Source organism: Chrysoperla carnea, chromosome 4, assembly GCF_905475395.1.
Source record: "Chrysoperla carnea chromosome 4, inChrCarn1.1, whole genome shotgun sequence".
Classification (NCBI taxonomy): domain Eukaryota; kingdom Metazoa; phylum Arthropoda; class Insecta; order Neuroptera; family Chrysopidae; genus Chrysoperla; species Chrysoperla carnea.
The window spans coordinates 36,350,882-36,375,132 of NC_058340.1; the positions used below are offsets into that span (position 1 = coordinate 36,350,882).

General features: G+C 28.6%; 1 protein-coding gene across 3 annotated transcripts in view; it reads left to right on the forward strand.

Annotated features, from left to right (window-relative positions):
- LOC123298293 (brain tumor protein) overlaps positions 1-24,251 on the forward strand; it is a 409,721-nt gene that overhangs the window by 380,508 nt on the left and 4,962 nt on the right. Inside the window, exons 1-2 of one of the 3 annotated variants that reach the window (XM_044880254.1) lie at positions 604-614; positions 16,246-16,251. The exons of the other annotated variants lie outside the window; for them this stretch is intronic. The gene's annotated coding sequence lies outside the window, so the exon portion shown is untranslated. Of the gene's footprint in view, positions 1-603; positions 615-16,245; positions 16,252-24,251 lie in introns of those variants that run through there. 3 annotated transcript variants of the gene reach the window in all.

The following is a 24,251-nucleotide window of genomic DNA, read 5'->3' on the forward strand; positions in this document are numbered from 1 at the left end:
ATATATATATATATATATATATATATATATATATATATATATATATATATATATATATATATATATATTATATATATCAGCAAACTCGGAAACGGCTCAAACGATTTTCATGAAAATTAATATACAGGGGTTTTTTGGGGTGAAAAATCAATCTAGCTAGGTTTCATTTTAAGAAAACGTCGTTTTATCCGTGTTTTCAAGAAAAACTAAAACATTGACTGTAAAATATGACTCTTCCTGACATCTATTGGCGACGAAATAAAGTACATTACCGGGATATTCAAATTGGTATTTGTGCGGAGACATTTTAAATGGTTCTTTTATTTGTGATAAAATTTATGGCTTTTTCACTAAAAAAATACCGAGTGGAGCTCGGTCAACCAGGTACATTACCTGAAAGGGTAGGCTATATTTTCGTACAGGGAAAAATTTCTGTATCCGACTTTGACATCATCTTCTTGACTGGCCCCAAACCTAATTTGTGTGTGTGGAGTATCACTATTAAAGTTAGTTCGTTAGGTTGATTCATATTAAATAGCGTGGAAATTTCCATTAGTAATCTAACATTAATATCAAATGATTATTGTAGTAGCATAACAGAGGTATTATAATGTGTATATTACATAAAATATAATCATTTCATTTTTTTTTTATTCGGTATTGTATAATATAATTATGATGACGTCATCATTTAGTATTTGTTTGTTTCAATCGTTTAATAAATAATATCGGGTATAATTATAAATTTCATTGTTAGTTCGATGTACGAATTCGGAAACAGTAATTAGATATAATAGAGCAAATATTGTTCAAACAAAACGACTAGATAAGAAGTCTAATGCACATAATTTACTCTCTCTGAATAAAAACGAAATGATATCTAATATGATATCTTGAAAAGATGTTTCTATGATTTTCTTTCATCAATTCTAAACGAATGTCAGCATAATTCCCTTAAAACAGTCAGTTATATCCACAAAACCTTCTGATTCTTAACTATAACAAAATTTTCATTCCCCTTCTGAAGCAGGCTTCGAAATATTTGGCTGCTTTAAAGTACAGCATAAAGTATGATTGATCTTGAAGACTTAATTTTTCAACAGGCTATCTGTCTCGTCGTTTTAATAAATGGAGTAATATAATAAATAATATCTTTTGATAAAATAATATTGTAATTTAATAATATGGTATTTAATATTAAATTTATTTATTGAGTTAAATATTAAATTATTGAATTTTTTTAATGAGATTAATAATAATATTTTATATCTAGTTGGGTATGACGATCATAATTATTGTTTTAATTAGATTTATCTATCTATTCACACGATCAAGTTTTATCTGTCCATAATAAATATCAGGGATGTGTATAAAATGGATTATTCACACCATTGAAAAACTAAATACATCATAAGCTTATTATATTACACTTTTATTTTTTTGGATACATCGAATCGATGCGGAAATTTATTGGACTAATTTAATATATAGCCACAGATATAACACCGTAACCTTAGAAACTAAAACTTTTCTCACTCGAAAAAACCAATACGTATGTAATAATAATTAAAGCTGTACAATAATCTATTCAAAAAGTGATTCTGATCTTTGCTAACTTCTGATTATTGATCATAGATGGCGTTTTTTTATTATTATTTATAATAGTTTTTTATACACACGTTAATAATTTCAATTCACAAATCATGAAATTTAATTATTCATACTTTAATTTATTAAAAAATTTATAAAATAACACAGTTATTCCAAAGTTGTAAGTTTTCACTTCAATCCCCATGACTGTCTCTGATTTTTGTGCTCAAAATATTTCACGATGACACAATTTAAAAACAGAATCAACCTTAACTCAAAATCTTTCTAATTATAAATAAAAAGATTTCGTCAGTAAAGCGTGAAAGACAAATTTTCGTCTAAACGAACCAACATAAAACTAATCGACTAAAGTAAAAGATAAATACATATACTGATTCGATTCATTTGTTTACAATAACACCAAAACTAAACATATTATTTACAATGAAATTTGATCAAATGAGTCGAGTTTTAAAAAGCTCAAACAACAAAATTTATTAACTTATTTTAAATTTAAATAAAATAAAATTTATTGGTGATTAATTTAATTACTTGAATAGGTAGGCGACTAATTTATTTTATTTAAAAATGAATAAAACAAGTCAGAATTTTTACTAAAACGTTATTAAATATTTAACCATCATTTAATCAGATTTCATACAATTTTATTTATCTGCACATCCACTGTGTGGTGAATACACACAGATAAGCTGATTTAAGTAATAAAATACTCGTGAGTAGCAGAGGTCCATCACTATGGTCATATTTTCCCCATTTTCTTTAGATTTATTTTTAAATACTTGAAAATAATTTTTAAATACTAAAATGAAATTGGGTTCTTATTATATCATGTATGTATGAAATATATCACGGTATACTAAGTTTAGTCCCAAGTTTGTAACGCTTAAAAATATTGATGCTACAAATAAAATTTTGCTATAGGTGTTAATAAAATCATTTAATTAGTCCATTACCCTTTGTCTGTCTGCCTCTCTACACGATAACTCCTAAAACGAAAAAATACGTGCTCAGTATCTAAAAAGTGAGATCCAGTTCGTAAATGAGCAACCTAGGTCCAATTGAGTCTTTTAAACCGTTAGAAATAGAATAAAAGTTTAAATGTCTATCTCTAAAAGTCTATTTGTTTTCACTTGTTTTTTCACGTTAATGAACACGTGAAGTATCTACAAGAAAGACTGAATCGTATGGGGCTATTACACCCTCTTATAGAGAAAAAGATCTCCAAAAATCACGAAAAACTATGATATTTCAACATTTGACATTGACATTTGACTATACCAATTTTCATAATTAATTTTTAATTCTCTACCTCAATTGGGAGAGGCTGAGATGTGTTCAAAGCTATGAAAACTTCGATAAATGCGGTTTTCCCTTGATATTCGCATAAAACATATTTATGACCCTCCTACACATCGTTAAACTTCGATACAGTGCATAAGTGTATATTTTCGTGGAGAATATGACGTTTAAATTAAATTTTTATACCAAATAAAACGTTTATAAAACGACGGACGGCGTTCTATCAAACAGGAAAAAAAAACGTACAGAAAAAATCTTCAGATTTTTTTTCTCTAACGAATGAACATGCTACAAAAGAACGTTGTGGAATGTCACTATAATCTTTTTCATAAGATCATCATACACTAAATGAACTTTATAAGAAAGTGCTTTGACCCTACGATAATTATGGTTCGCGTATATCTGTTTTTTTTTTTATTGTATGTCTATGGTAATGCCAGACACTGTGAAGAAGTTTGAACTTTGTGAATTATTTCTTTATTGTAACGTAGTATTTTGAATGATTTAATTTCTTTTTTATTCTGGGAATTCGAATTGTAATTTTAATAGAAAGTATCGTTTCAGTAATAAGAATTTTCTATCACTAAAGTTGGTTAGAAACTCGAGCCAGTGTAAACAGTTCTCCATAAATCAATCTTTAGCCTCCTTTAATATGAGATAGGAATTCAATTTAGTATTCTTTTGTTGATTGTTCTCTGATAAAATTGCGCTACTTATTCTAATTGTTAACAATCGCGTTTTCCCCAACAGATTAAGGATTACAAAAATTAATAAAGAGCTTTTAATTTTTGAAGTGAAAACTATAGGCGCGTTAGACGATATATAATAATATATGTATAATATATAATATTAAGTAAGGTAAAATATTATGGTTTTGCGTCATCAACATGCCATGATTATAGCTACGGATATAACTCCGATGAAACTTTTTTCATTCGAGAAAACGAGCCCTATGGAACTAAAATAATTAAAGTTGTACAATAAACTATTAAATAAGTGATTCTGATATTTGGTAAATTGCTGTTCGTAGATGGCGTTTTTTTATTTTTGATTGTTAATAATTTCTTCGTTTTTTAATCAATTTTAATTTCATTTTCAAATTTTGTCATGTTATCAAGTCTAGTTTTACATTTTTATGAGTAATATGGGCAATTTGACATCAGAATTATCCCCTATTAATTAAAAAATTAAAAACACAGTTATCCCAAAGTTTTAAGTTCTCACTTCTGTCGACAGTTCTCTTTACTGCCTCCAATTTTTTTTATTAGCATATTTTCAAAAATAAATAATATTTTACCATATTTTAATTCTATTGTTTTTTTGTTTCAGGTATGAATTATTCTTTGCATTGAAGTTTTGAATTTCCATAAGGTAAAATTAAAAATTTGAATAAATTTGAAACGCCAAAAAAATAGTTAAATGTAGAAGCGCCGAGAAGAGTAAAATAACTACTGTCTACAATACTCAATTGTGTTTTTTTTTTTCAACAACTATAATTCATGTACCATATAAATAATATCCTGAGCGCTGAAGTAGTATTTTATTATAATTGTAAACACATATTAATGATAAATAATCCTTTAAGTCCTCTTGTTTATTTATATAAACAACAAAAACGTATCATCCTACACGTATGCTTAAAAAAAAAACATAATCGTACCAAATTAACAACAACAATAAAAAATAAATAAATCCTGTAATATTTTTATAACATTGATTATAATTTCATGCCTTACCATTTATAAAACTAACTAGAGTGATACCCACCCGCTTTGCTGGGTTTAAATGTAAAGATTGATAAAGATTGCTCTCGCTTATCCCCTTTCTATAACACTTGAAATAATGGTAAGGATTGTTTTACACAGGTAAAGTATATGTATGGTTTTCTATTTGTTTAAATATATATATAATAGTAATTATTTATTGAGTATGTCGGAGAAGATGGCCGTGAAATATTTCATATTGACTATATATACAGAAATCTGTAATTTATGGTGACGTCAAATGTCAAATTAAATTATTATTTTTTTATTAATATCTTTATAAATTATATCTCATATGCCATTATGAAGTATAAGCTATATTTCCTGTACAGTTTCATTAAAAATCATTCGCTAGTTTTAGCGTGAAAGCGTAGCAAACAAACATGCTTACTTTCGCATTTATAATATATAGTGATATACATTTGTTTTTTTTTTTAAACAAAATACAATTTAGCCTGTTCTTTTTAGTTCAGTGTACCACACCAAGTTTAAATAGCAGAAGATCGTCTGATTACATAAGAATATTATTACTATACTTTTCTATAAAAACGAGTATACACCAATCTAAAAAAAACAAACCTGTTGTCATATGGGGAATATGCAAAAATATTACAGGAAATTAATTTAATGTTTAGTATGTGTAGCACTGTGAAATTTAAAACCATCAAAAAGTATTGTGATGGTTTACTGTTTATAAAAATTTTTTTTCGTAAAATATACGAACAGTTTTTATTGTTGTTGGAAACTTACGTTTTAATGTGTGGTCTAATGTGGCTTGAGTTTATGTGTTACGTCATCATCATAGAGTTGATGAGCTTTTATAACTAAATGTGTATTTAAACTATGTCCTTGGAATTAGGCAAATTTGTGTAGTGTGGGCATCAGTTCTTAACGACTAAATTAATTGATACTGCACGATAATAGCTGAGATTGTTGAATAACATTCGAGTTTTACCACTTTCAACACCGATTAAAATTGTTACAAGGATATATTTTTTATACACAATCGGTACCTATGCAAATATTTCACAACATAACTAAAAAAAAAAATTGTAATTTCGTTGAAATGTTTATTAACTATCACATGAGTTTTTTGTTAATTAAACAGGATAAAAAAAGATTTAACCTCCTGCTACATATCATATAACAGCTGATATTTTGTTTTTGTTAAAGATCTTTGATGACAGAGATCTTTTGTAAATATATTACAATCTTTTGTGGTTTATTTACTTTGTTGTCATGTTAGATATTCGTATATTTTACTTCATTTCAAGGAAGACATATTTCTAGGTATTATAATGAATTATTTTGGGAAAAAGACCATGTAAGCCTTGGTGTGGATAAAGCTTCTGGAAGAGATGCTAATGGGGTAAATCTACCGGATTTTGATAATCCATTTGGGAAATTTTGGGAGAAGACTAATTTTTTGTTTAATATATTTCTTTCGTTGTAAAAAAAAAAAAGGCGAATAAAACTCCATTTCTCTGTTTTTTAAAACGAAAGAAACCTATTTAAAAAAAATAAGCCTTCTCTAAAATGACATTTAAATTCTCTAAAAAGACATTTTTGCCTTTGATTTTTTGAGTCAAGGAAACCATTTTGTCTGTGTAAACAAAAATTGAATAGTATTGGTCGTGATGTTCACACCTTCACAGTTAATTTTTTAGGCTTCATGTTATTTCTTTTATATTTGTCATTTGTATTGAAAAATATTTTTTATATAATATGACACAGTTTTATTAAAATAGCGTATATGAAATTAAATCGATTGCATGCTATTTAATAAAAACATTCCATCTTGATGACAAATACACATAATCGTCAACACGCCATTTATAATGGTATATACTAAACTATAGGCCTTCCAGAAATATCAATAGATTCCTTAACGATGAATCATTTTTAGAATATTTTATTCACAAGTTCTATATAAGTTTGTCTTTTTGGTTGGTCTATGCATGGTTTTTTACTAAAAAAATGGAGAGTTTCGAGAAAAAGGTCTAAGATCATTTTTTGTTAAATTTGACCCCCATTATATAAATTTTACCGAAGTGATTCGGCCAATATTATTTATTTGTTTTAAAAAAATAATTTAAACAATATCTTACCGAGGAACCCACCGGCAACCTACACTTTTATACGCCCAGGAGCAATTTTTATACAAGATCCTGCAAAAAATTTCCATCCGCAAATTATACATGTTCATTGACGGATTTTACCGGGTCTATTACGTGTATCATATACGTAAGATATGATATTTTAGAAATAATACTAAGTATTAATTCTAAAACGAACGGTTTTTTAAAATAATTTTGAAAGATTAACTCTCAAAATTGTCATTGCTTAATACGAATAAAATAAATATTAATTATTAAGAAACAATGAGCTATTAATTTTCAATATGTTTTAAAGAAAAATTGACTCATTTAAAAAGAAATTGTTAGTAACTCTAAACCAGCTATATTTTATATCTAAACTACAGTAAAACAGCAATTCTAATACAACGAGGTATCAAATTATCATTACTAAGCTTGCTTATGCATATACTTATAACGTATTGAACGTAAATATCATTTTATTTTATTTAGAGCATAAATTTTAATGCATATAACACTCACCCATTAAAAATGAATTTTTTATTAGTACATATTAATTTTTATTGTCCTGTATAGAAATTTTCCATGAAACTTTCTTATATACACAAGATAATATCAATTTATCTGAATAGTTTTTCAAAATCGTTTCCGATTCCCATGAGTTCACAAATGTTTTCCTGTTCCTTTTTTCTGTGTATATTCTCAAGTAGATACAAATTTTAAAATAAACAAAATGACTAACCCATCTATTAATAAAACACATTGTACCAATTTCTTTGGAATAAGTGGATATATGGTATTCAATTAGTTTAAAACACTTATTCACCCGAGTAATATTACATATAGAAACAATACTTGGAACCTAAGAAACCAACACAAAAGACACTTAATAATATACCGTATGATAAGTAAAAATTTGGTCGAAATTAAACATATATTCTAGGATATGGCACGTTAAAAAGTCCATGAACCCTAACTTTCTGCCTTGTGGTAAATCAGCTCCGATATGGTGCATTTATAGGACATTTATATGGCACAACGGCCATTTTCGAATTAGAAATCGGGGGAAAAGTGGACCCTAACCGTCTGCAAGCAACGGTAAGTCAAAGCATCAATTTTTTTTTAACCAAAAAATTATGGTAGACAAAACTTTATTCTTGCTTTATATTGTTTTACGGAAATTATCGGAAGTTCTCCCACGCTTGATTTAAAATTACCGTCATACTGCCAATCTGCTGTGTCTGCCACTATTTTACTATTTTTCCATAAATGTACATGTTGTTACAAGAAAATCGCATTTTAGTTTATCCGGTTAGAATCCCCTTTTTTTTCTCGGTTTACGTCAACCTTCCCCATCCTCTCCGAAATCGTCATAAAGTTTTATCTGCCACTAATTTTTCGATTTATAAAAAATGGATGCTTTAACTTACCGTTGCTTCCAGGCGGTTAGGGTCCACCTTTTCCCCAAATTTGTCTACCACCTCTATCTCGAAAATAGCCGTTCTGCCATATATATGTCCTGTGATTCAAGAGCTTATTTATCTCGGGGCAGAGAGTTAAGATTCATGAATTTTTTGACGCGCTATACACTAGAATAAAAATTTTGTATAGAATTTTCTACCACATTTTGTATACAATTTAAACATCAAATTATTTCGATTATTACTAATACAATGATGACGGGTACCATAAAGACAAATAACTTCGCTAGTAGATCATAATTATAGAGAATTGAAAAAAATACAAATATACCAGGAATTTCTCAAGGTATTTTCGTATTAAAAAATTCGTTAAAGCATGTAAATAAATATAAAACCGTTAGATTTATATAAGCGGGTACTTGAAACATACACTTAAGGATTAAAAGGACTAAAAAGAATGAACCCTGTAAAGAACATTTTATTGTTTGCATACGGTATACCTAGTTATTATAAGTTAATGTTTTTACATTAGCCCGCATTGTACTACATAATATACCTGCATCCTTCATATTGTTCCATAAGCTAGACAAGGAGACAAATATTTACTAAAACTACAAGAGTTGAGACTGTGAAAGATACATACACTCTTGTTTATACTGCATCAAGAGAGACTTCGAGACTAATAACACTATTGTTTCAAATTATTTTAATATTATACTCTTTTTTTTGTATATGAAAACATTTTGTGAACATGTATGAGTTTTAGTTCAGTTTTAAATTTCATGAAGGCATATTATTTTTATTTAGTAAAAAAATAAATATGAAAACGAACATACAAACATGAAATTTAATATAAAAGGTGGGATATCCCTTACTGTGTTTAACACAAATAATCCATTTTATTATTAACATACTGATCAATATTTATTATTTTATTTTATATATTGATGATTATAAAGTTTTCATTAAAAGAGAGATATTAAAAATGGATGCTCTAACTTACCGTTGCTTCCAGGCGGCTAGGATACACTTTTTCCCACCCCCTTCTATTCTCGAAAATAATCGTTCTACCATATGTCCTGTGAGAGAAAATGCTCCACAGCGATTCAGTAGCCTATTTACCACGCGGGTTCATGGATTTTTTGACGCGCCATATCCTAGAATACAAATTTGGAAATTGCTTCACCACCTCTTACTACTAAAGACATTTGTCTGCAGTCTCCTAAATTTATGATGTTCTTTTAGCCCATTCCTGACTCACAGTAATTTTTAGTATCGATTAGCTTAAAAATGCTCAATCAAGTCAAACACTTTAAACTTATAACACTCCTTCTTAAATCAATGTCAAAATGATGGTCAAGGACATCAGATGAGATGAAAAGGGTACTTAGAGAGCTATCATTTTTTGGGACAAATTTTTGGAAATATTTTATTGAAATTGAAATATTCAGTTGACTTTATTCTTTTGAATTATTGTTTTGAATTACCTAATTATTTTACCATTTCACTTTTCGAAATGAATTGAGCCAGGTTTATTTGACCATTCATTTCCATAGTAATAAATTATTTATATGTTAAAATTATACGTCATGCCTTTTCCAAACTGAATCGATTTTTAGGATAATCTCCAATTTTTTGTTTTTTTCGGGGACGGAACTCTAAGCTTGCACTTAAACACTCCTAATAATACCGATACCTAAGAACACTCTCCATTAAATTGCCTTGAAACCAAAAAAATTAAAATCGGTTCATCCGTTTAGGCGCTACGATGCCACTGATAGACACACACACATGGCGGTCAAACTTATAACACCCCTGGTTTTTAGTTCGGGGGTTAAAAATAAATACACTCAAAGCAGTTATCAGTTTATTCCTGGTAAGAAAAGGTGATGATGATAATTTGAAAATATCAAGAAAGTATTTTACGTTGGAGGTTTTCAAAATTTTTATTAACAAATATTTTGAGCATCTGAAATATTCAATTTCTTTATAAAACCATTTAAGGTAGTTCCTCCGCGACCGTCCAGTCAAAAAGTTTTGGACTAATACTATCATTCAGTGCATTAACTGTACTATGACTATTATACATATACCATATATTATTTTCAAAAGACTGTAGTTACACACTACTGATTCTAGTATACATATAAGCACACACACTATGACATATGCCTTTAACATTAGTCTTCATATCTTTTCCACAAAAATCATCGCTAAAACGAGTTATTTATTTAAGTTTTTTATCGAAACTATATGGTAAATAATTTTTATTTTTATTTATATATTTTCTAAATATAGTATTCTACATTATATTAGTTTTTCATAGAGATGGTGGACGTCATTCATTGGTAAATAAATATAATATTTGTAAATTTGTGTATTTTTATACACTTCTCCCATGTACACGTACAAATTGCGTCACTTTTAATTGCTAATATCTCATGTATGGCATGGTAAATCATCTTCTAATTTTAACAGCAAGTGTATTATGAATTAAATATTTTATATTCTGAGTTTTGAGAAATTCTTGGAATATCACTTTCGTGTAGGTACTACCTTAAGCACATTTAAGTTATGTCAATTCTATAGAAAGTATACTGTATTATTTTATACGGTGAAAAATAATTTTCTTATAATATGATAAGAAAATGGAAGTCGTGTGTGATGTTCCAACTCATTTAATATTAATTTTTATCCCTGAAAAAAAATAAATATGGTGTACAATGAAAACCAACGTCAAGATCTGTATACCGTGCGCTGTTGCCTGCCTCGTGGTGTGATATTATTATAATGACTGTGTGATGTGTTGTTAACTGAAAACGTTAGTTAACGGTTGAATGATGTCAGTCGAAGCACGATGCTTTTTACCTACGATGATACATACTATACAATTTACCTCCTAGTGTTCAGTTGTTTTTCATGAATTCGTCATTGGAAAAACCACTATGTAATTTTTTTTCTATTTTTGTATAGACACATCTGTTTTTCATTTTTATCAGCTTTTCGTAGAGAAATGATAAATTGGAAAATTTTAATGAAAATACAGTTTTTATTTCTCAGGGAGTTGTATTTATATTGAATATTGAATCGCTTAGTATATGGAACTCTAGAAAATTGATACTGTCAAAGTCTAACTGCTGTGACAATTACAAGCCACTTCTCATACACTGATCAAACTATGTGCGTGTAGACATACCTTGACACCGCAGCGCTGTTATCTTATAAAATTTGCAATAAATTATGCGTTATGACTAATTTTCAAGTTTACATGTAAATGGTATAGTAAATGTCAAATTAACACTATTGAAGCATATAAAAATTGTGAAAATAAGAGACGAAATTGCATAAAATATATTTTTAAGCGTGATAGTATATATGTGTTTTACCATCTTTTCCGTTGATAATTTCATTTATTAATTTCTCAATTACTTTGAGAGGCTGAGTGCACCTTTTTCATGCATATACCATGCAGTACACCAGCCCATCACAACTATTAATTAAATTAAATTTTGTTTTGACGACGGGAATCGAACCCGCTACCCTAGGCATACCTCGAACGGAATTGGTTACCCTTTAATCAACTGAGCTAGTGTTGACATTACCCTAATTACTTATTTAAATTTGTTAGAAAATAGTATTAAATTTTCAATGTAAAACATATATACAAACCATAGCCTCATATGTCTATCCTAACTTTATCCTGGGAATAACAATTAGCTTCATTCTGTGAATCTTCATTATAAGAAACAACTTTCATATTTAAAGTCTTCTTATATGTGTTATGAGTATCGAATTCAAATTGACTTAAATGACCCTGATGGTACAAGTTCAAACTAACGGTGTCTGAAAGCTGTCCCTTTTCGAGTACAACATTTTGTATTTGAGTACTAGTTACTCTACAAGGTATTATTCGTTTAAAATGGTCCCCCGTATACAGAAATTCTTGGTATTTATATTTATAAAATTTTAAATTAACCAAATTTTCTAGGTAAATAATAATTTTAATATTATTATTTATAATCCTCGTAAAATTTTTAATACGAAATGAGTATCATCATTAAATTCGAAAAAAATACATTATTACATTTTGATGGACAGATGTTAAAAAAAATCTGCTTTCCAGTATATTTTTTTTTTCGTTTTTAATTAAATAAATGTATAGTGAATTTATTTGGGAAAGCATCTCATATACAGTTAGATCCGAAAATAATCCACTTGTCGCTTTTCATCGCATTGAAAATGTTTACAATCACTTATATTACATATATCGTGTATTTATCTACCTGTTGCCAAGGAAACAGACTTATATATACATGAGATAAAATACATTCATTTTCTCTCGTCTACTTATACTAAACGCCCCTCGACTAAAACTGAAAACGTTTATACATATTTTCGTCTATGTGGAAATGTATAGGAACGTTTTTCAATGATTTTATATATGCAACCCGCATCATATTATAACATTCATATATTTTATATGGTCGTAAACGCATGCGTGCTTTATCATGTATATATAAAACTTATTCTTATTTATATTTTGCTCTTAATCTACACACATTTCACTTTTATGAGATTTGATTTGTTCCGCATTTTCTTTCTCAAGGTAATTGTATCTTTCACAATAATAGATTTTCTTTCTGTATCATACCGGATGTAAGATAACTAGTTAATTATCATTTTCTTTGATACATTTGATTTTTGTTTATAAATCGCACCTAAGAGGATGATTGATTAGGGTACGTAATTTCCTCGTTTCAGCCTTGCTGAGAGCTTAAAATTAAATCAGTTTTGAAATTTGGTTTAAAAAATTCATTCAACCTAATTCACAACAAAAATAATAATTCAACTATAAAAAACTTCAATTTTATGAAAATTTAGCCAGCCTTTCAGTAACGATTAAACAATGACTAAAAAAATAGGAAAAAATTCTTCACTTGGTAGTAAGCAATCCAAACTGCTTATACTTTCAATATATTTTTGATATAATGATTTTCATCGCATTTTAAGCTTGCGTACACTCGAAATTCTTTTTCCTCACGTAAATCTCTTTCTCTTCTGATTCTTGATCCATAATAATCCCTACAATCGCGTGAACCTCTCAACTTTTGGATTTTTTTTTTTCAGTTACTTTCTTCTGAAAATTCGTGTTTCCCGGTTACACTTTTAGGAGGTTCCCAAAAAACACGTTTTCTTAAGATGTTTAAATCGCGTATATTCATTCTCATTGATGCCCTTTATTCAAAGGTAAATTTTTTAATATCCCCCCTAGCATGTTAAATTTGTAGATTTCAGCTGTTAAAGTTTGTGTTTTTAATAATCACAAATCTTATATTGAAGTGCTTTTAAAAGTATGCTTTATTATGTAACATTGCTAATTTTCTTAAGATTAATTAGGAAAACTAATATTCATTACTTAAAAGCATGCCAAATATTTTCCTATAATGAAAGTTATAACAAGCGGCAGTCGTTTTTCCACAAAATACATTTAAAGTAATGAAATGAATGGCATTTGTGTGTTATTTCTTGTATAAGTGATATTCTTTGAATCTTTAGGCATCAATATTTCGATTAATTTTCGTCTAATTTACCCAAGTTCTAACAGAATCCATCCTCAAAATTTGAAACTTATGTCTCAAATATTTTCATAAACTCATTTTTTGGGAAAGTTCTCAAGTCCTTAACTCTACTACAGCCAAATAATCAAATCAAAATATACACCACTCCATCAAATTCAAAAAACATCTTGTTTATTTTTATTAAAAAAATTCGAATCTCTAAAGGCGACATAAAAACACCACAAATATGTAAATTTAAAAGAAAAAGGAAAAAATTCATCTTACCTTTAACTCTCAAGATAATATAAACAAAACCTCTTGACTACATCACAGTTTTATGACCCCTTAAAGAAGAAGAGACACCAAAGATAGAAAAATCCAGATAATAATACTATTGTGGATATATTTCAGTATAATAACCGCGAATAAATATCATCTAAATATTTGATATCGAAAAAAAGAAAAACTTGACTGTAATTCTTGTTACCAATTTCATTCCGTATTATTTTCTTTTTTTTAATGATTTTTGTGGAAGAAAATGTAGTTTTTGTAGTAGTAACGATAATGAAATATCATCAGAATTTCTTCAAATACTCTTCGATCCTACCTAGAAAATATCGAAATGAAAAATTTTTACAAAAAACACACGAAACAAATCTTAGTACTTTATACCATTTATAGTATTTATTCGTTAACTGTATTTTTTACATTGGTTGTGCTAATAGTCAAAATTTTGATCAAAAATTGATCAGATTGCTACTGCCTGAATTCGAACCTGCAAGTAGTAAAACGGTTAAAGGCCATTGTGCCTTTATCGCTCGGCCACTTAGCCGGTTGTGGAATGTAAATAAGTCCTGTTTTGTTTCATTTTATTAAGAAAATTCGATATGACTACGCAGTTACTATGTAACAATTTTTTGTGTATCTCGTTAAACGTTGTTTGCTGTTGATAGAAAAAAAATGAATATCAGAAAGCAGAATCATCATAATAATAACAATATTCTACCTTTTTCTAACTATTAGATGATTTCACTAAACTTGGTAATATAGTAAAATTGTGACTGATTCGATGACTCCTCATAGTCTATGTCTGCAAACCACCCTCAAAACATTTCTCCCTCATTTCAAAAATCACCCTCTCGATTGTATATTAAACCACCCTCACCAAATATACACATATAGATACAGTAAAACCTCTGTATATGTTCTATTCCTATACCTGGCTGATATATACAGTTTCACCTCAATCTGCACCAAAACATTCCTCATTTTACCTATAATGAACGGTATAATACGCTACCCGCCATTTATATTAAACCTTTTGGCAGAAAGTTATTTTTTTTCATCCCGAAAATCGAAATCCAAAATTTTACAATTTTTTGATGTTTTGAGATTTTAAAAACACTAAATATAACTCGTATGTTTGTGGGTGGATGCTGAGTGTGTTTGTCTAACTGTGTGGGTGTGAAAATTTTTTGTCTTGCGCAGGGCACGCATGGTAACTCAAATCATTCGATCAATTTCAATATTTATGGGGTCCTATTATATAAAATTTGAGAGAGAACACTTAGTTTTGGAATTTTTCGATTAACGAGCAATATGGAATATCTAAAAAAAATTCGAAATATCAACGTTTCATGTCCAATATTTACAAAGATATTTACTATTTTAGTGTTCTGTAACATAAAATTTGGAATATTGCGGTTAGTCAACTTAAACTGAAAATATTTATGATAAACAAAGGTGTAGAAAATAAATTTTGATATAATTTTAAAATAAACACGATAATTTACTGTATCAAGAAGTTACTGACCTGACCCTCAACAGTCATATTAACCATATTCTCCCTAAATATTGTCAGACAGTAAATAGACAAAGTGCACACTATATTAGATATATCTATTGGTTGAACGAAGCTAGTGAATAAAGCGAACGAACTGTGTAAAGTGAGCGAACTCGATGTTATATGTATACAGGAGAACAACTACTATATCAACTACTAACACACAGGAAAGGTGGTTGGGTGTCTCCCCGACGCGTCCGTTACCATGGCAACACCAACTTAGTGTAGTCAGCAAGTGACGGTGGTGGTAATCGTCGTCGACGTCGACAACCATGTATATTCAATGCCTGTGAGTATGTGTATGGGTGAATATATAAACCACGACCGATGGTGGCATTGCACACCGGCTCGACGCTCTGATCCGTCCAGACCATCCATATTATCATCATCGGGCAAAACACCGATCGGGTAATGAATACCGGTCGGCATGGCATGATTCATAAACTTTCCTCGGAATAACCTGTAACATTTCGTCTGTATTTTTAAATTTTTAAAGAAATGTGTTCAATCCGAATGATCGTGAAAGGTCACGTATTATATGTGAATCGAAAGGATTGAATGTGCAAGGATATTGTATATGGAATTGCGACAACCGCGAAAAGAACGTCCTTGTTTCACTGAACATAGATTTAGTAAGAGTGCAATCGGAAGAAGTTCAAGGTTACTGTCTCTTTTCAAAGCCACTACGTCCATCATAGTAGTAGCGATTTTTGAAGGCATTGGTTGACAGAAACTGTCACTTTCGCCGTCAAATCATTTCTGCTGATGAATAGTACCAAATACTTCAAAACGTTTCAGAATAATTTAGGATAGACTCACTAATCGCAGAGTCAAGTGGTAGGTATTCTACTAAAATACACCTAAAATATTATAGAGTATCAAACAGGGAGCAAGTGGTTATGAACCCACCTTAACATAAAATTATTAGCAGTAAAAACAAGAAATTAGATAGAAATAAAATTTTATTCGAAAACATTTCGAAGTAACAAAATTTTACTTTTACTGCAATTGAAAAACAGTTGAACGACTGTTTTTAATAGAAATTCTTTTTACTGGTAAAGAAAATACCCAATAAACTTGTCTTCGAAATTTTCGATTATAGACTATTTAATTCATTTTGTTTTTTGTCGATAAATTACTTTTTAAATTCGTTATAGAATATTAATCGAAAGGTAAATCGATTTTTAAGGGTGAAATAATTGTAATCAAGTTAAATTATATTTTCCCTTATTTTTAGAATAATTGAAAATTTTTAAGTGAAATGAAAGTGGGGATCTTCTGCATATTTATTAGTCTTAATTTAAAAAACGACATTTACAAATTGTTTTCTGTTTTGATATAAATTGATATATTTTTTTAAATTGATTAAAATTACAGACCTTGAATTTTGTAGTAAATGATTTATTATTTAAACACATTTTGTAAGTTTGGTATTCCCTTTGGTGGCAATAATTGGGGTATATGTAAATGGTGTGAACGCACTAAGGAAAGGATAAACACATATCATTTATTTAAAATCATGCAAACGTGAACCGAAAGGTAAATTAGTTACCTTAAATTTAGTTTCAAAAATGTTCAAGATACTTGGAGCCGAATACGTAAACAGCTCATTGATGTTTTTAAAAGTATCGTTATATTTGATAAGAGAAATTCGAAAATACAAAAGGAATATTAAATATGGATTAGAAAAGAACGGTAGATTAGAAAAGAACAGTTACTACTTGCACGATAATACCTTGATGTTTGTAAAAGTTAGTATCGTAATAGAAGTGCCAACTTTAATACATAAAATAAAATCATAAGATTATTTTCAAATTATGGACAATCGAAGCCAGCGCTTCCAGTGAAAAATTTTGGCGATAAAGGAGGCTGTTATGACTAATTTGCAGTTCTTTACATGTTAATGTGAAATTAAAATTATTGAAAAACCCTAATTAATTAAACTTAATGCATTAAAAATTGTGAAATTAAAAAGTCAAATTGCACAAATATTATTTTTCAAATGTAAATTATCATAATTATTTATTTAAATTTGTGAGACAATAATATTAAATTTTCATCCATACGATTCGTTACCATGGAAACGCCTCCTATAAAACTAACGCACGGTGCGAGTAGCAAAAATACCATCATAGTAGAAATTACTATCAAATTAATTGTTAAATTTAATAAAATTTGATTGTATTTTGAAAATAGTACACTTGTTAGTCATGAGTTATTTTTCAAAAGTTTTCCAGGTCTATCTTATAAATAAGAGGTTGCTCTCAAGAGCTCTAACCTCAGCCCTTATTTTTTCCAATGAAATGGTGTATGTATACGAAATTAAGACGAATTTTTAATAATTTAATTTAATTAATAAATATTATACTCTAACAATTATTTCATTCGTAAGGTGGGTGGGGTGTAATAATGAAGACATTTACAAAGAAAATTTTACAATAATTTTCTTCCTTCTGTAAATTATATCATCTATATATATTTCAATATAATTTGAATAAAATTCTTATTATGTTAATTAAAGAAAATTCCAAGTGTCTATCTATACATACAACACCAATACATACAGAGTGTAACAAAAGTATAGATACAGCAGAACAACTCATCAGGATATTAAGATATCGAAAAATATCCTCTAAACATGGGACAACAAAATATGAGCTTTTCTTTTACTAAGGGTTTTAAAATTCTTTTATTTGATTTATAAGCGGTTAAAAATCAATAAAAATTTTAGAAAGTGTAGAAAAAAATTATTTCAAGCAAAATTTTCATATAAAAATAATAAAGAAATCAAATCTCATATATAAAAAATATACTTAATTAGTTTCTCAACTGTATCCTTACCGTTGGGACACCTCGTATATAGAAGTAATATAATACTTACATTTGCTATTGTAATTTTATAAAATTAGGATTATTAATTAAGAACGAACAAAAGTAAAAAAATATCAATTTTAAGTGGAACAGGTTAAGATAATTAAATAAATTGACTTCATTTATTTCCATACCATTTTTAATTAAAATATTTTAATTATTATCACTTGATACTTATAAATTATTTTGAATGTGTTCGTAATATTTTTTTAGTGATTGTTTTCAAAGCATATGGAATTGTCTCAATTACTTTTCTCTTAATTACTCTTTTAAGGACCTTGCACTATCAATAATACTCCCAATATTTTTAAACAGTATTATCGATTGTGAATATACATTTTCATTCATTTTTTCTATTGTTTTTCTACTGAATCGACCTCTTTCTTGCGGGCTTAATGGATTCCTTCTCGATACAAGTACATATTTGGCATCCCAAAACTATAAAACATTACTTGGCTCGAATCTACTAAAAAATTCAACAGCATCAAATAGTCAAATTCGAGAAAGCTCTTAAATATTTTGGAAATAGATCCCATTTAAAGTTCTGCAAACAGAATTCTCAGTTTCAACTTTTATTTGTATTACCTAGATAGTATTTTTTTACTCTACAATAACTAAACCAATTTACCTTCATCAATAACAAACACAACTATTCTTCGTTTTCTAACCAAATTCACTGAACTTAGAATATTCGAGTGATGAAAAGCATCAACATCATATCATCACCCCCTGTCATATGCACACTAACACTAGCTGCTAGCTAGACCATCCGTCCATCGATCGTGGTGTATATGAATGCTAGTTATGTTGCAGCCATATTCCGCCACTGACGGTCGTTTGAAATCATCATTCATACAAAAACTGTGAGAGTGAATTTACAGTAGAACGTTAATGTAATGTCTGTCACAACTATTTTATTGTACTGTAATAATATTTAGTTGCTTGCCCCTCACTCTTCTTCGTCCTTCGTCTGTCTACCATCACACTATTCTGAAATTGGTCGACGAATGGTCGAAGTTTTTTACATGAGGTTTTTAAAATGTTGAGGGTAGAGAAAATACCTGATTATATAAACTCAATATATATTTTAGATTTACCAAATTCAAACCATTAATATTACAATATTGTATCTTAAGCTGTCTGGTCCTTCGAGCCGGATTTTAACTATTTTTTTATTTCTTACAAAAATCTGTATATCTTATTTAGGGTTTGATAGATACGACAAACATTTGGTTTTTTATTGAGACGAGATGTCCTCTTTCGTACCTCGTGAAAAATTAAAAGGTTGCCGTCGTCCATCCTCAAATATGACTTCAGGATGTATTTTCAAATCTCGTTTCTCAAAACAAATTTGTATAGTTTTATTTTGCGTTTTGAAATTCTTTTTTTTTTCGCCGCCTTCAATATTTTACGAACTGTGTTTATATATTTGGAGTAAATACAAAACAACTAAAAGAATAAAAATGTTAACTTTTTCTACTACTTACCAATTACATATTCTTCATCTCTTTTTAATCATTCAATTGTTTTTTGTTTATAAAACATCATTCATTTGTGTTTTCATGTATCAAGTTATTCCATTAATAAGAGGGTTCATTGCTTACTTGGCTTGGCTAGCTGTAGTCTTTCGCCGGCTGGTAATATTTTTTGTTTGTATGTTGTTTTATTACTATTATTTACGAGCTTTGCTTTGAGCAACAGTTTTTCAATCTACATATTATTATTAGTCAGTTATTTATGTTACAACATGTAATGGGAACCATCCATTTGAGACTTTAGCATACTTTAATTTAATTTGACGTTCAGGTGTTAAAAAATACTGTTTTTGTATAATTAGATACTGTTTTTTCTGATTTATGTTTTATCAGAATTTATTTCTGATTTATTATAATTTTTTATATCAATAATAAAGTCTAGCTTGGTTATAGTTACTTTGGGTTTACTTATTAAGATTATGGTAATAAGGCGTCTAGTTATTATTCTTCCCATGGGAACATATATTTAATAAGAAATTTATGATTGTCTTCTACGTGTAAAGTTAGACAAATGCAAATATTGTTATTAATATTTTTGCAAAATACATTGGGGAAATATTTATAGGAATTTGACTGATACCAAACACAAATGAACTACAGTATCTTTGATTTTTACTCTAGAACATCATGAAATTATAAAGATTTGAGATAAAACATCAGCTTCATCATGAACTACCATGTTTGAACCTTTATTTTGCAGTTACTTTTTCAGCTTTCTGACACATTGCCAAATACTCCTATTGAATTGGAAGAATGTTTCTTATTGGATTAACTACAATATAACAGTAATACGTACTAGTTCTCGTAAGTTTATATTCTGTTCTTGAAATTTCTAAAAACCGAGGCAGAAGCTATACAATGTTATTTCATCTTCTATAAATTTTCTTCAGCAAAATACATAAATTTTATCTTACTATTTCTGGTCCTTCGAGGCGGATTTTTAATTAAACTATATTAAAATTAAAATATAACCATTATCCATCACTTCTAATTCAAAGTTCTTTCTAATTTTCACGCTGATGTTTTCTTTTCAAACTCCTACGACTTTTCGCCGATACAAATAAAGTAAAATAATTTATTTCTGATTATGATAGGCAACTAGCCAAAAACAATTATCGACATTTCTACACACAAAATAGAATATTGTTTCCAAACAATGTGATAAAAAATATATTATTTTCTTGCCAATAGTAAGTAGTCCATAAAGCACACGAGTATACAAGAAAATAGATTATGGTTTATAAATCGAAAATGAAAAAAAAATCGAATTTACATGAGAGAAAAACACGGATCAAGTTGAAATTACAATACATGTAGCTAACAGAATGATTTTCTATGCAGATAAATATTATATACACAAAGTATTATATAGCATTTGTTCCTTGGTATATAAATCACACATAATAACATACTGTATTTATTATACCGAGATTTCGTTAAATTTTATAGACGAATCTACCTTCACTTTTAAGAAATTAAGTTACTCTTTTTAACGAATGTATTGAATTTCAATTGTTAACTCTTGAGATCTTAAAAAGATCATAAACAAAAAGAGAGATGAGTTATGATTGCCTATTAGACGCAGGCAAAAATTTGTCTTCTCGGAACAAACGTACTTGCATTATTTTTCAAACGCTATGTATATAAAAAGACATAAACCGTTCGTTTGTAGGTGTGATTTGATACCTAGTGAATTTGCTGTCAACAACTGTAAAACTCTTCTTGTATATAAAATACATGAAGTAGATATTTTTATTTTGCAGTGTTTTCTACTTATAGTGTCTGTTTTGTGTATGTTTAGTGTCAACTTGCACTATCAATATTATGCAGTTTAGAATGTAATTTCTCTTCTGTTTGAAAACGAATTTATTTTAATTAAAAGTAAAATTATTTCAATATAAAACATTATCAATCAATATGTTTGCTGCTTCCAAATTCTTGCATATCTTCAGTATATTTTCAGAATTTTTACTTACCTATTATTTCATTCTTTCTTAGAAATGTCTGAATGAAAAATAGTGATGCCTATTTGATTCCAAGCCTTTCCCAATACTCAATAATCTCCACCTAGACCTGAACCAATATTCTCCAGGTTGTTACATATTTTCATTCTAAAAAGGTTAAGTGACTTGCTTAAAAATAATTTAAATGCCATCGGCCGTGTGTAGCTTGACTGAGCTTCAGAGTCCGAGGTAGTGCCAGAGGTACTCACGCCATAAGCGCTTAATCCATTATCGTTCTTCTCGATTGCTTTAAAAAAACTTCAACCAGCCATGAGTTGTTTTGCTGATTCGTGCAGCGCGAAATAGAAATTCAATTTGTTGAAGAAACCAAGAATATAAGTCAAAACTATATTACTTTCTGAATTGAATAAACATAATACTGTTTTATTGAAAAGGTATATTTTAATAAAGAAACTTTTAGATCTAGACAACATTGAGTTTATAATTGGAAAATAAAATTGAACAAAAGAACCAACACTCAAAAAATAATACAATAGAGTTAGAAATTTAATAATATTTGAGTACAATAATATTTGATAAAACCATTTAGTAGTTTCTTTTTTCATTACACAATTGTAGGAGTAAAAAATGTATAATATTCTGTTCCTGAATGATAATAATAATGATTCATATTATTTTGTTGGAAACAGATAATGTTTATCAGGTTTGTCCGTCTTTCTTGGTCCTGTATGTTCGCCTGTTACAGTTATCAGTGATATGTATGTTACTCTGATGAGAGAAGAACATATGAAAGAGCAAATCATCATACTGACTTTTACTCTTGCGCTACTCAATTCTAGAATATGTGTATTTTTATATTTATTAGACAGAATGTATACAAACAAATATATATTTTGTATGATATCTGTGTCCTATTTACGCAATATTATACATCATTCATTCTATCTCCCTTTTTTTACTCTGCAATTTCTCATATCCTTCGATAAATATTGTCTTTTTCGAGCAAATTAGATTTTAAAAATTATTGAATTATACGCGACAAAAAGGTTTTGTTAGTTAATCAATACTTCCATTACTTACTTTCTACAGTTTTGTTATTTTCGACTGTGTCTCTAAAATATATGTTAATACCCTTGCCTACCACTTTATTTTTTCCTTCGTCGGTGTAAGTCTTGTGCACACAAACAATCTAGTATTCAGGGAGTAATATACATCAGGCATGGGCAAACGAGACTTCTTACCTAAAATACGAGTAAGAAAGTGACAGCCTAAAATACGAGTAAGCCAGAGAGATAACATTTTTGGTCTACCTATCTCATTACTATTAGAGAAACTGAAATCGGTAGAATAATCGTATATCCGTCTCGCTTCCTCCTCTATGAGCAATGCGGACTTGGATAAACAGACACACAATAAAGTCTATGGCACACAATAAAGTTATAACAGAGACATGGTCTAAAGTTGTATTTTGACAAATATATGGATAAATAAGGACCCAAAAAATGCATGCCTACTATTGATTGTAATGATAACGGAGATATAACCACACTAATATTACAAATCTACCAATGCCTTAAGAAAATTTTAATGTTAAAGAAAATATCGAACCATTCTAAAAAATAACTTTAAGATAAACCATAAATTTCATAAAAGTTAAACATTTTATGTATCTAATAAAGTTCCCAGTTTGAAACAATTAAAAATTATGGTCAATATAATCAAAGATGATTCAACAAAGATAAACGCCGATTAAAAATGTGTGCGGTAGGTCTATAGACTGTAGTCTGGTGGTGATGTTGTTCAATTTACCTGAAAACATAAATGTAGGCACAATATGTTGTGTATTATTATGAACAACCTAATTTTTTTGTTATATTTTTACTCTAAACATATTCTTTGCTGTGGTAAATATTATCATAGTAACTTTTCAGAGAATATAAAATTCTAGTGTTGCCTTGGATGGTATATAACATAAACTATGGATATATCACCTACCACATACAGCATACCTACAGATTGTGTATTAAATATACAACAAAAGCGTTAAAAATACCGTTGAGATCAGTAATTCTCACTTCATCAATGATGTCAATTTCACAAAACAGTAACTAGCTTGGTGCCAATGGAAGAACTTTGACATAATTTTGAAGAACTATCGAAGTTGGTCAAAGTCAGAATCACCATATGCCACAAAATGTCCCTTTTAACTCAACAACTTAAATTACATATATAATTTTTCGTCTTTATCTTTAAATCATACCCCAGTAAATTATCAACAGCTTTATTGATA